Source organism: Tachyglossus aculeatus, chromosome 24 (genome assembly GCF_015852505.1).
Source record: "Tachyglossus aculeatus isolate mTacAcu1 chromosome 24, mTacAcu1.pri, whole genome shotgun sequence".
Taxonomy (NCBI): domain Eukaryota; kingdom Metazoa; phylum Chordata; class Mammalia; order Monotremata; family Tachyglossidae; genus Tachyglossus; species Tachyglossus aculeatus.
In genome coordinates this window covers 9,631,653-9,645,859 of record NC_052089.1, presented here as the reverse complement: position 1 = coordinate 9,645,859, position 14,207 = coordinate 9,631,653, and positions in this window count along the sequence as shown.

The following is a 14,207-nucleotide window of genomic DNA, read 5'->3' as shown; positions in this document are numbered from 1 at the left end:
ATATGCATAGCACTGTACTAAGTCCTGGGGTAGTGGTAGTAGTAATAATAATAATAATAATAATAATAGTAATAAGTACAGTGCTCTGCACACAGTAAGCGCTCAATACATACGATTGAATGAATAATAGTGGTATTTGTTGAGCACGTACTATGTGTTGAACACCATTCTAAACACTGGGGTAGATGCAAGTTAATCAATAGTGGTACTTGTTGAGCACTTATTATGTGTTGAACACCATTCCAGTGCTTAGAACAGTGCTTTGCACATAGTAAGTGCTTAATAAATGCCATCATTATTATTATTATTCTAAACGCTGGGGTAGATGCAAGTTAATCAGGTTGGACATAGTCCCTGTCCCACATGGGGCTCACAGTCTAAGTAGGAGGGAGTCGGATTCAATCCCCATTTTACAGATGAGGTAACTGAGGTGCAGAAAAGTTAAGTGACTTGTCCAAAGTCATACAACAGAAAAGTGGCAGAGCCGGTATTAGAACCCACGTCCTCTGGCCGCCAGACCCATGCTCTTTCTTCAAGTGCTTAGTACAGTGCTCTGCACACAGGAAGCGCTCAATAAATATGATTGAGTGAATTAGGCCATGCTGCTTCTCAATTATTAATAATTGTTCATTGACCTCTAACATACTTCGATACCACAAAAGTAATAGATACTTCCCTAACGTAGTCCTTTTTTCTTTCAAACAAAATGTTTAATGTGTCCGTTGTACCCTGCTTCTGGGGGTTTTAAAAAAAACTGGTTGAATTTCTGCTTGCTTCAGCATACGTAGATAATTAAGTAGGAGAGTTGATTGACTTTTTTTCCTCTGAGAGGTATTTATGTAAATTTGAATTGATTATTTTTCTCTTTACCCAGCATTTCTGATATAATTACTGTTTATTTATGATTTACTATCCCTGTGCCATGGGTAAATGCGATTTGGCCATTTCCTACTGGCGGGATGGGAGCTGTTTGCTAATTTTGAAAGCTGTGTTACCTCTTCCAGGCCACTGGAGTCTCCTTATGTACATTCAAGCAAGCGTTTATTAACTGGACTGTGGTGGTTGGGAAGAATGAACACCATTCTCTAAAATGAACAATTTATTCCTTTCTCCCTGATCTTTTTTCCTGGCTCCAGAGTTCAACGGTATAATCGCATCCTTTTTTCTCCCACTTAAGCAACAGATGGAGAACATCTTTTCTTCAGGGTCTTGCCTTTCTTTGCTTTGATTGCAGATAGGTAAATTGTTAAATATTTGCTTTTTGGATAAACGGTTCCATGCAGGTTGGATCTGAAAGCTATTTGTCATGGGGGTTATTTTCTGTTTGCTATTATCTGTTCTACCTTATAAATAAAAACAAAAACTTCAGAAAGGCACCTTACCTAGAGCTCAAGCAAGCACAGAGGTCTTTCTTAGACCAAACCATTCATCAAGGAGGGACTTTGAAACATTTCTTTTTCAGAGATGTCTAGGAAAAGGATGTCTTTCTCATGGGCATTTATAGTGTTTTAAAGATCCAGGACTGTATGTAATTTTCAGAAAATCCTCATTGTTCTCTTTGGGACCTTGGGCAAATCACTTAACTTTTTTTGTGCCTCAGTTCCCTCATCTATAAAATGAGAATTCAATGCCTGTTCTCCCACACTGTGAGATTCCTGTGGATCCCTGACCTAATTATCTTATCTCTAATCCAGGAATCAGTCAGTGGTATTTATTGAGTGCTTACTATGCGTAGGGCACTGTACTAATCATTTGGGAGATTACGCCATAACAGAGTTGGCGGACACATTTCTAGGCCACAACAAGCTCACAGTTTAGCGAGGGTGACAGACATCAATATGAATAAATGATTAGCACTTAGTCCAGTACTTGGCACATAGTAAGCACTTAACGTATAACACAATTATCATTATTACTATTATTCAGAAAATGACTGCTATTTCCTCTTGAGATTTTGGGTAGTGGCCGATATCTATAATCGTGAGGAGTTGGTCCCTACATGTCACACTTTGAGAAAACCTGGGTTTGGATCCGTCCAAGTTTAATATCTTCTCAAGCACTATTTTCATACACTTCATGTGCTACATCCTAGATGATTTATCATTGCACAATCCAACTCGTTATTCCCCAAACTCTGGAAATTTCCCAGCATGTACTGCATTCATCGCTCTCCAACACCCACAGATTTGTTCCAGTAATTAACCCTGCAAGGTAAGATTCCACATTACCTAAATTCCATGATCTCATTCAGGTCTGAGGATGTAGCAACGAAGTAGTTGCATGCCGAACTCAGAGGCAGTGCTGGGATCGGAACATCTAGCATGGATAACAGCAGAAAGGAGTGTAGGATGGCCAAGAGGGATGCCTTGGGGAGCACAGCCCCAAGGAGTGTTTGTGGTGATGATCTTATTTTATTCATGTAATAAACTCTGCAACCCCATCAAAGTTTTTAAGAAGCTTGGACAGAGATGTGTATTAGATTGGAATCATGGAAGCAATAAAAGGAATCATTTTCCTCCTCAGAGAAAAGTAGCTTTTCCCCCCCTCTTTGTTCACCCCAGGCCCACAGTACTTGTAAATATTTTTGTACTCTACCATTTCCCCTATTTCCTAATCCATTTCAATGTTTATATACCCCTTTAGAGATTGTGGCTACCTACTTTGTTGCATTAGTCTTTCCCAAATGCTTAGTACAGGGCTTCGCACACAGTAAGTACTCAGTAAGTTCTCTCGGTTTATCATGAGCGCTTTTTCTGGATTCAACAAGAGGAGGAAGCACATTTTTTCATTAAGGTTGAAAGCCAAACAGTTCTGTTACCCTGTTCGATATTCCCAAGTGAAGTTTCCCTTTAAAGTATCAGGATCAGAGTTTATTCAAAGGCTTATTCAGAGGTTTATTCAAAGGTTTATTCAATCATATAAATATGATTGATCAATCAATCAATCATATTTATTGAGCACTTACTGTGTGCAGAGCACTGTACTAAGTGCTTGGGAGAGCATAACATAACAATATGAGAGACCTAATCCCTGACCACAGTGAATTTAGAGCATGGAACCTTGGAATACAGTACCAGTTAATCAACGGTAGTTACTCTTTGCAGGGCACTGTTCTAAACACTTGGGAAGTTACAGTGCAATCAAGTAGGAAGACTTGATCCCAACCCACAGGAAACTTGCAGTCTACAGAGAGAGGCAGATGGATATGTACATACGTGCTAAAGGGGTGAGATGAAAATCCAAGTGTTTAATTAAGGGCTAGAGATGAAAAGTGTCAGGGTAATATGCTGCCATTGTGTTTCCCTTAATTGGCTTGGAGACAAGGCTGGATGCCTCCACTATTACATAGTAAACTTCCTAAGGGCAGGGATTATTTCTACTACTACTAATAATGGTGGTATCTGTTAAGTGCTTACTATGTGCCAGTAGCTCTAGGGTGAATACAAGCAAATCAGGTTGGACACAGTGCCTGTCCCACATGGAGCGCATAATCTCAATCCTCATTTTGCAGATAACTGAGGCACAAGATAAGTTAAGCAACTTGCCCAAGGTCACAAAGCAGACCAGTAATAACAATAATAATAGTGGTAGTGGTTAAGTGCTTACTCTGTTCCAGGCACTGGGGTGGATACAAGCAAATCGGGTTGTTCCATGTGGGGCTCGCAGTCTCAATCCCATTTTTACTGTGAGCCCACTGTTGGGTAGGGACAGTCTCTATGTGTTCCCAACTTGTACTTCCCAAGTGGTTAGTACAGTGCTCTGCACACAGTAAGCGCTCAATAAATACAATTGATTGATTGATTGATTTGCAGATGAGTAAACAGAGGCACAGAGAGGTGAAGTGACTTTCCCAAGGTCACACAACAGACAAGTGGCAGAGCTGGGATTAGAACCCATGGCCTTCTGAGTCCCAGGACCAGCCTCTATCCCCTATGCCCTGCTGCAGCAAAGTTAGGATTAGAACTGAGGCTCTTCTGATTCCCAAGCCCATGCTCTGTGCACTAGGCCATACTGCTTTCTACCAATTCTATGGTATTGTGTTCTTTCAAGCATTTAGTACAGTGCTTTGCACACACTAAGCAGTCAGTGAATACCACTGACTAATTCTTTTCAGCATTAGCTGATCCCAAATGTTAGCTTGTAACTAGAATTTTGGTTTCCCACTGTAAATATGCATTCAAAAATAAACTGGCCCACAAAGAATTTTATCAATATGTTCAAACATCTCAAAACTGACCCCAGTTTTGTGAATGACTCTGTTTCTTAGTTTTACTTCCTTCAGTCTGATAAACCAGTTGGTTCTTGTTGCTGTTTTTTCCCATTCCTTCTCTTTTCCCATGGGGTACAGTGGAGGCCTCATGCTTTTTTTGTGGGATTTTTTTCCATTTGTGCAAACACGAATTCCTCCAGTTCATCTATTGCTCTGTCTCTTCTGGGGTGACCAGGTGCCCACAGATGACATTTCACCCGCGAGTCCAGAACTCAAATTCAGCTCCTAACAAGCCCTCAATTTTATTTTTATGTTACTTCTTTAAATGGGATTCCTGCCACAAATTTCAGGTTTATACCAGATGCTCATAAATTGCAAAACAAATAAAGAAAGGTATACAATACCTCCATCCCTCTGTCCTCCGGGCATGTTCACCCGATAAAAACAATAGCAAACAGGTTATTACTGATAATTAATGGACTGCTCTTAGGTAGCAGAGGCCCTCAGGAAAAGACTGACTTTTAAAGAGAATGGCTTAGCACTATCCTCTAGGCAGATTTCTGACAGTGAAGTGGGAGGAATTCCAAAGCCAGGTTAGAGTTTCAAATCCGTCTGTTTCCAGTTATGCTGACTTAATATCCCATGAGACATAGTGAGTAGAATTAAGGGTGGGATGGTTAAGGAGAAGAGTAATGAATTCAAGAAATAAATTAGTTGGATTTTTTTCGCTGTTTTGTATATTCACAACATTTGAAGTCATTTAATTTTTTCCGGAATAAAATCAGCTCAAGATGGGTAAAATTGGTCTACAATTTTGCTCTAACAAAACACCAACCCTCTTCCATTCCTGAAAAGAGTTTTCTCCTTCTGACTGGAGGAGGTGAGGACGAGTCAGGGAAAAGTGTGAAGATAAAGGGTGTTGAATCTCTGCTACTCTACTTCTTTCCTTCTCATATTTCACCCCCAATCTTTGTCGCCTCCCCATCAAGCCTTCCATTGCCTCCTTGTACTCCTTAAGTACTTTGATAGTCCATCTTACCCTAGCCGCACAACACTTATGTACATATTCTCTGTTTACCCTAGCTGTAATGTATTTTAATATCTGACTCCCCTGCTACACTGTAAAACCCTTGAGGACAGGGACCATGTCTACCAATGCTACTGTAATTCATTCATTCATTCAATCGTATTTATTGAGTGCTTACTGCATGCAGAACACTGTACTAAGCTCTTGGAAAGTACAAGTTGTGCACTCTCCCATGCACAGCGTCCAGCACACAGTAAGTTCCTTATAAATACCACTGATAGGGTGGTTGATTGATTCCTTGCTTCACAACTCCTCTGGCCCTCTTGGGCTTGTTTCTCTTCATTTTCCCTCAGAAAGACCTCAGCAGCTCATCTTTCTGCTACATTCCTTCCTTCCATCCATTTGGCTAATCTGAATTGGCAAATGAAAAAAATTGAACACTTTCCATTTCCTCCGCCTTTCTGGAAGAGCACAATAAATCAGGATGGGAGATTCCAAAGCATTGTGCCTGTGAGAATGTGTGTGTATGTGTGTGCATCAGTGTGAGTGCATGTGTGTGGGGGGTGAGTGTGTACATTACCAGATAAGGCTGCAGATTGGCACTTCATTCATTCAATCGTATTTATTGAGCGCTTACTGTGTGCAGAGCACTGTACTAAGCTCTTGGGAAGTACAAGTTGGCAAAATATAGAGACGGTCCCTACCCAACAACTGGCTCACAGTTTAGAAGGGGGAGACAGCCCACAAAACAAACCATGTGGACAGGGGTCAAGTCGTCAGAACAAATAGAATTAAAGCTAAATGCATATCATTAACAAAATACATAGAATAGTAAATATGTACAAGTAAAATAAAGAGAGTACTAAATCTGCACAAACATATATACAGGTGCTGTGGGGAGGGGAAGGAGGTAGGGCGGGGGTGCTGGGGAGGAGGAGAGGAAAAAGGGGGCTCAGTCTGGGAAGGGCTCCTGGAGGAGGTGAGCTCTCAGTAGGGATTTGAAGGGAGGGAGAGAGCTAGCTTGGCGGATGTGCAGAGAGAGGGCATTCCAGGCCAGGGGGAGGACGTGGGCCGGGGCTCGATGGTGAGACAGGCGAGAAGGAGGTACAGTGAGAAGGTTAGTGGCAGAGGAGTGGAGGGTGCGGGCTGGGCTGGAGACGGAGAGAAGGGAGGTGAGGTAGGAGGGGGTGAGGTGATGGAGAGCCTTGAAGCCGAGGATTTAGAGGACTCTGGTCATGGTAACTTTTGCCATTATAAGCCCTGCATGTGTGACTGGCTACAGTGGAATGTTCAAAGGAAAGAAGGCATGGCTGGAAGGAAGTTAAGCTGATTAAAACACTCTTCTCTTTACTGAGATGCAGGCAGGGGAGAGCACAGATTTGGAACAAATTTCCTTTTGCTATTTCCATCTGAATCAGTGGGAAGATGACATAAAGCAATGCTTAAACTGTTTAAAATGGCCCTTAGAAATGATCCTCTCTGATGAGGGTACAAACTCTGCTTTGTCTTGCTCTATGTTTGAAGAATCTTGGGCGTGTCAAGAGGGTTGATGATATCTCTGCTGAAGCCTATTAAATTAAAAACCCTCTGACTTAAACTGGGAGCCCCACGCAGAACAGGGATTGTGTCCAACCTGACTGACTTGTATCTGTCTCAGTGCTTAGAACAGTGTTTGGCAAACAGTAAGCTTTTAACGAATGCTCTATATATAAATAAAAATCAGCCCCAATCCACAGGCAGTGTTGTTTTCAGTGGTTTCCAAATGTGTTGGCTAGGTGATGATGTTCATGCCCAATGAAGACAGAGATAAAGATGAATAAATAAAAACGAAATGGGTGCTTTCTCCTAAAACAGAAAGCATATTTCAAAGCAAAGCTATTCCCATCCAAATTTTTGCAAGCTCTCTATTAATAAGAATGAAAGCCGTTCCATCAGGAACAGATGCCATAGAGATTTGTTCTTATGTTGCTGCCCAAGTGCAACTCTTTCTTGTGATTTTTTTCAAGTGGAAAGAAAGGAGAGATTATGCATGGACACCAAACCTCTGAGTTCTAATCACCCCGAATATTTGTCATTTTCTTTCACCATCCCACAAATTCCACAGATTATAGTGGGGAAGATAACACATAGGCTGTACATTGAAGATTCAGTGCTAAGGCATAGAGAATGAACTGGTTTTTAACCAATCATATTGATTTTCAAGAAATTTTCAATCCCTATTCTTTAACTTTGTATTTATAAGACTCCTACCTATTAGTAACTAACCTCAAACAGAGTGGAGAAAGGCACCCTTCTAACTTCTTTTTTGTGTACCTAGCTTCGAACAGCATCATTATACCAAAGATGCTGAGACACTGCGGCGGATTTTGATAAACAGACAGATTAAATCCATCCCATGTCTCCCATTTCCACTGGAGCCCAAACAGGAAAGATCACTTAGACCGTGAGCACCATCTAGGATAGAGTCTGTCTCCCACCTGATTATCTTGTACCCACCCCAGCGCTTATAACAGTGTTTGGCACAGAGTAAGCACATAACAAGTACTATAATCATTTAAAATTAATTAAGATCACCGTGCTTTCTGTGATGGCCGTTTTACAAGCTATCAGGGGTTTCCACCATCTACAGTTCTAGCTTGAGGAAAATATTTCTCCAGAGATGGCTAGTGCCACCTGGAGATCGGACCTTCTGTGGGTCAATTAAGGAAAGACCACAGCTGTCAAAGTTCAACATGACTTTCTGCTGTGCAAAATGCTTTCTTTCCGCAATAGTATCACGGTCTGATTAAGTACTCGTGGGTATTATGTCTCCTTGAGAGACCCCATTATGGAAAGTTGAATGAAAAGAATTATTGACAAGACAATTAGAAGAGAGAGTCAACTTATGGCAGTCAATTTAGAGAATCAGCTGGCTCTGTAAAAAGATCACGGACTTGGGAGTCAGAGGTCATGGGTTCTAATCCCAGCTCTACCATTTTACAGCTGTGTGACTTTGGGCAAATCACTTAACTTCTCTGTGCTTTAGTTACCTCATCTGTAAAAATGGGGATTAAGACTGTAAGCAGGACAACCTGATCATCTTGTAACCCCCTCCCCCAGCACTTAGAACAGTGCTTTGCACATAGTAAGCACTTAACAAATACCATCATCATTATTATTATTATTATGGCGCCAGACCAGGTGACCAAGAAATAGTGGGTATAATCAGATAGGTCCTAGGAAATAAAAAGCAGGGTTTGGTGACTATAAAAAAAAACATGGCATTTCTGAAGCTGGCATGCCATGACCAGTTCTTGGCCTCTGCAACTTAGAAAAAAACTAAATACTGCCTTAAAAGGTGCAGAAAAGACGGTGAAGATATTGAGGGATGTGGGAGCAGTCCTCTTATAGGAAAGATGGAGACAATTAGGTCTCTTAGCTCAGGAAAGAGAGATGAGAGGTGACGTAGCTGAAATGATCAAATCATGAGGAATGTGCACTGGGCGAACGCAGAACTGTTCACCTAATTCCACACTTCCAGGGCAACTAATGGAGCTTGAAGGTGGTGGATTTGAAATAAATCAAAAGAAACATTCTTTACCACAAAGGTGTTAAGTAGCTGAAATATGTTTCACAAGAAGCGCAAACCCAGAGGATCAGTAAGTTCAGAGGAGTTTGGATCGATTCATGGAAGACAGGGGAAAGTTAGGGATGTTGCAGGAAAAGTTACGGATACTTACAGGCCCATCTCCAACCATTAGAAAGAATGTCAAGAGAAAAGCATCTATTTTTGCACAGTTCCTACAAACATATACTGTTGCCATTGGTAGAGACCCTGGACTGATTGAACCCATGATCTAAGCCAGTCAATCCACATACTATTAGACCCATGTCACAGAAGAGAAGATTGAGTCTGAATCCAAGGAAGCCTGACAAATAGGTTCTTAAAAGGCCAGTCTGATCTTTTCCATTCAAAAGGTCATTTCTTGATGCAGTCACTGATCCTATAAACATAGAGTTTAGTTGGGTCGAAAAGTGGTTTTTTTTTCATCCTCTGAACTACTTGTTCCTTTTTATTTGCTCACTTGGTTTTACTGGTGTTCCAATTCTTGGCTTTATAGATGTCTTCTTCGGGGACAGAATTAGGATGTAGAGCAGTGTGTGGTGTTATATTGAACTCTAAAGTTCTTACCAGTAGGTGACCTGTTGGAGATTAATTGCCTTCTGATGTTGTCACTGCTGAGCATACAGACTGTTTTAGTCTTACTCAGTTTCATTAAGCTTGGAGTGGGAAAGAAATTCAAGGCAAGGAACCAGGTGTATTTCAAAAAGAGAAAAAAATGTAATTGTTCCACAGTGGGTTTGGCTGAGACAAGTAGGAATAAGACATTTGAGAGGCAGCCCTGTCTGGTGGACAGAGCACAGGCTTGGGATTTAGAAAGACCTGGGTTCTAATCCTGGCTCCATTCATACCTGCTGCACGACAGTGGATAAATCACTTATCTTCTTTGTGTCTCAGTTACCTCATCCATTAAAAAAAGGAGGGAATTAATATTGTGTGCCCCAGGTGGGACATGGACTGTGTCCAACCTGATTATCTTGAATCTACCACAGTGTTTAGTACAGGACCTAGCACATATTTTTAAAAAATAGCAGTTATGAACCAGTGGCCCCCGTGCTTTCTCACTTAGTGGCCACTTGCCCAGTACTATTAAAGAGGCACTTTAGAGGGCTAAACAACATTCATCATTGCCAATTTTTTTTTCTGGTAGGATACCATGCATGGAGTCCAGGTATTGCCATAATATCCAGAAATCTAAGCCTGAAGGAACAAAGAATAGCCATTAATCTGGAAAAAAATTGGAGACCAACACAATAATTTCAAATCTGAAATCAATAGTCAACTTAAAAGAGTGAATACAAATGGCAAAGTGGGGGGATTTGCACAGAAATAAAAGATAGTTAAGAAATCCCAACTTTTACTTAATAGTGCCAACCCAATGAAGCAAGGTTTAACTGCTGGAGAGTCAGAAGGGCAGAGTGTGTTTGCAGAGATATTTGCATTTGGGTATTCCTAGATTCTGGTTACTCTGGCCTGAGATTACCAAGGTTACAGTGTGGTTTCCTGGATGGGGTCGGGGGGCGGCGAGGAGGACAAGGGGCTTGTGAGGAGGTGACCATGAGAGCAGGGTTGACCTTGACTTAAGCAGAGGTAAAATACAGGAAGTCCTTGAGCTGAGACACTCTGAGTTAAGAAAAATGGCACTTATGACATTTTTAAACTTCCACCCCATTTCTTTACAGGACATCAGCTTTGACTTAACACCACAAGCTCCAGGGACATGGGAAGCCAAGGGGAGGGGGAGGTGGGCCACATAGGAACTGGGAGAAGATGGAGAAACAATTTATGCACCACAGTCAGGGGTGGGAGCCTGGGAAGGGAGAAAGTTTAAAGTGGACTTGGAAATAGCTATAATTCTATGTATTTATAATGATGCTACTGACGCCTGTCTACTTGTTCTGATGTCTGTCTCCCCCCTTATAGACTGTGAACCCGTTGTGGGCAGGGATTGTCTCTATTTGTTGCTGAACTATACTTCCCAACTTCTTAGTACAGTGCTCTGCACACAATAAGCACTCAATAAATATGATTGAATGAATGAAAGAAAGGCTGGGAGTGGGAGTACGGGAGAGTCACCAGGTCCATTTTCTGATAAAAGTCAGCTTTCCTTTCCCATGTTTCTAACAATATAAATACAATGAAGCAAACTGATGATATACATATGTTTGTAAATATTTATTACTCTATTTTACTTGTACATATCTATTCTATTTATTTTATTTTGTTAATATGTTTGGTTCTGTTCTCTGTCTCCTCCTTCTAGACTGTGAGCCCACTGTTGGGTAGGGACCGTCTCTATGTGTTGCCAACTTGTGCTTCCCAAGCGCTTAGTACAGTGCTCTGCGCACAGTAAGCGCTCAATAAATACGATTGATTGATTGATTGATGACACCGCATTCAGCCAATGTTTCGAGCTCAGCAATGAAAATACAAATGACCTCATGTAGGAAGAGTCATATTCAAAAGCTGAAGACAATGTGGAGCTCTATCATAATGAATCTAAGTTATACATCGTTGATGTTCAGTTACATTCAACTAGATCTTGGTACTCAGCATGCCCAAGTGGAAAGAGCACTGACTGGGAGTCAGAGGACCTGTGTTCAGATCCTGACTCTGCCACATGTTTGCTGTGTTACCTCGGCTAAATCACTGAACTTCTCTGGGCCTCAGTTACTTCATTTGTAAAAATGGGGATTAAGACTATAAATCCCATGTGGGACATGGGGTGGGACCAACCTGACTAGTTTGTATCTACCCCAGTGCTTAGTAAGAGCCTAGCGCATAGTAAGTGCTTAACAAGTACCATTAAAAACAACTGAAACGATTTGGCCTTAAGGATATTTTGACTTTTTAAATCCATTCAGGATGTCTATATTCTTCCATATTTTTGTATTGCTTTCTGACCCCTGTTTCAACCTCCCTCAAATACAGAGCTGTCACACAGTTTACATTTTCTTAGTTTTTTTTCACGGGCTCCCTGAGCAAAAAGTGGAAAGATGAAATACTTTCTTACTTTAGTGTCTAATGACAAGTCCATCAAACTTTTTCCCAATAACCCTTGTGTCCATTTTATTCAAATCCCCATGAGAATTCTCAAATTACATCTATTCAATGCCTAGCATACTATGGGAGATTTCTAATACCCAATTTAATACCTAAATTCACAAGGAAGTTAATCAAACGCTATGTAGCATAGTGGATAAAATACTCAAAATTTCAAAGGTACACTTGAGGTCATGTCCTGTTACGGTTATAATTTCATTAAATTTTCTATTACCTTTTTTCATGAATGTAATTATAAAATTAATGGCATCTGACCACTTTCCTACAGCAAATAGGAAAGGAAGTCTGATTTAGCCACTAAAACTGGAGAAAGATGTTATGGAAAAAGCACCATATCTGAGCCTCTTCTGATTTTCCAAAACTATGTCCGGAAACATATCAAGCTTCCCTAAAACAAGATAGACAAATAGACAGAGTTGGGTACTCACTTGGGTATTCATGGATATCTATAACCCTTGTGTACATATCTTTATATACTATTACTTTTTCCTATCTTTAATGCATTTTAGTATCTACCTCTCCAGCTAGATTGTACACTTGAGGACGGGTGATGTCTATTGTTCTCTCTCAAGCAGAGTCAAATCTGAAGGAAGGCTCTGCACACAAGAGGCACTCAACAAATTCTCTTAATTTAACAAGTGGATAACCACCTCTATATGTTGCCAACTTGTACTTCCCAAGCGCTTAGTACAGTGCTCTGCACACAGTAAGCACTCAACAAATACGATTGAATGAATGAAGATTGCTTTAAATCGTCATTCTTGCCCCATTAAGTGAGGAATTATTTAAAATACTTCAAATCAATCAACCTGGAGGTAGTGAGCATTCTAATGGGAATCTACCCTTCCACAGAAGTTCAAAGGATGACAAGGGACCAAGTCTTGCATGACTTACTATCACAAGGGTGTCTAATAGAGAGGACTACGATCCCCAACTATAATGCGCCCTGTGAATAAGACTACTTCCTATGGTGCTTTTTCCATAACATCTTTCTCCAGTTTTAGTAGCTAAATCATACTTCCTTTCCTATTTGCTGTAGGAAAGTGGTCAGATGCCATTAATTTTACAATTACATTCATGAAATTACATTCCTACACTAAAAGCATTCCATGGTTTATGGAAGGACTTAAATATTGGTCATATTTATCACATACAGAAGGGTGGTCACGGGGGAGAGAGACAATGTATTCATTCATTCATTTAATTGTATTTACTGAGCACTTACTGTGTGCAGAGCACTGTACTAAGCGCTTGGGAAGTACAAGTTGGCAACATATAGAGACGGTCCCTACCCAACAGTGGGCTCATGTATCCTCTCCAGGAGGTGGGTTTGTTAAGAGGGAGGATTTGGTATTTGTTAAGAGGTTACTATGTGTAAGGCCTCTATTAAGCATTGGGTAGATGCAAGCTAATCAGGTTCAGCACAGTCCCTGTCCCAAATGGAGCTCACAGTCTTAATCCCCATTTTACAGATGAGGCAACTGAGGCACAGAGAACCTAAGTGGCTTGCCCAATATCACACAGCAGACAAGCGGTGGAGCTGGGATCAGGACCCAGGTCCTTAGGACTCCCAGGCTCGTGTTTTACCCACTAGGTCATACTGTATTTTTTTTATTTTAATGGTCTTTGTTAAGCGCTTACTGTGTGCCAGGCACTGTACTAAGTGCTAGGGTAGGTACAAACCAATCAGATTGGGCACACTCCATGTCCCACATGGGGGGCAAAGTCTTAATCCCCATGAGGTACAGAGAAGTTAAGTGATTTGCCTAAGGTCACACAGCAGACAAGTGACAGAGCCAGGATTAGATCCCAGGTCCCTCAAACTCTCATACCCCAGCTCTATCCACCAGGCTATATTGCTTCTCTTGTGGTTGGGGATCAGACTCCAAAATTGCGGCACCAAGTAATAGAAGTAGCTTTTATCTGATGTCCTCCTGATGGGGGACTCTGTTCTGGTTGCTTGGAAAATTCAGATTAATGAAGTGGTACACCCCTTACCCACAAGGAGCTCTAATGAAAAAATTTACACTCTAAGGAGTCATTTGCAATTTACACACCACTTGGGTTTGGGGATGGACACATCTAAGGAGTCTCCCAGTAAGTAACAGCTGAAGAAAGTTTTCCCAGGAGTCAGAGTTCCCTGGCTTCAGGGAATTATTTGAGGGTGAGGAGTGGATCTGGGGAAAGGAAGTAGGAGGCCCAGCCCTCTCTTGAGGGGAGATGGAAGAACTGGCTCCATTTCATTTGGATCCATTAATACCAAACCTGTGCCTATACCTTCATTAAATGCAGAGTGCTTTGGGATG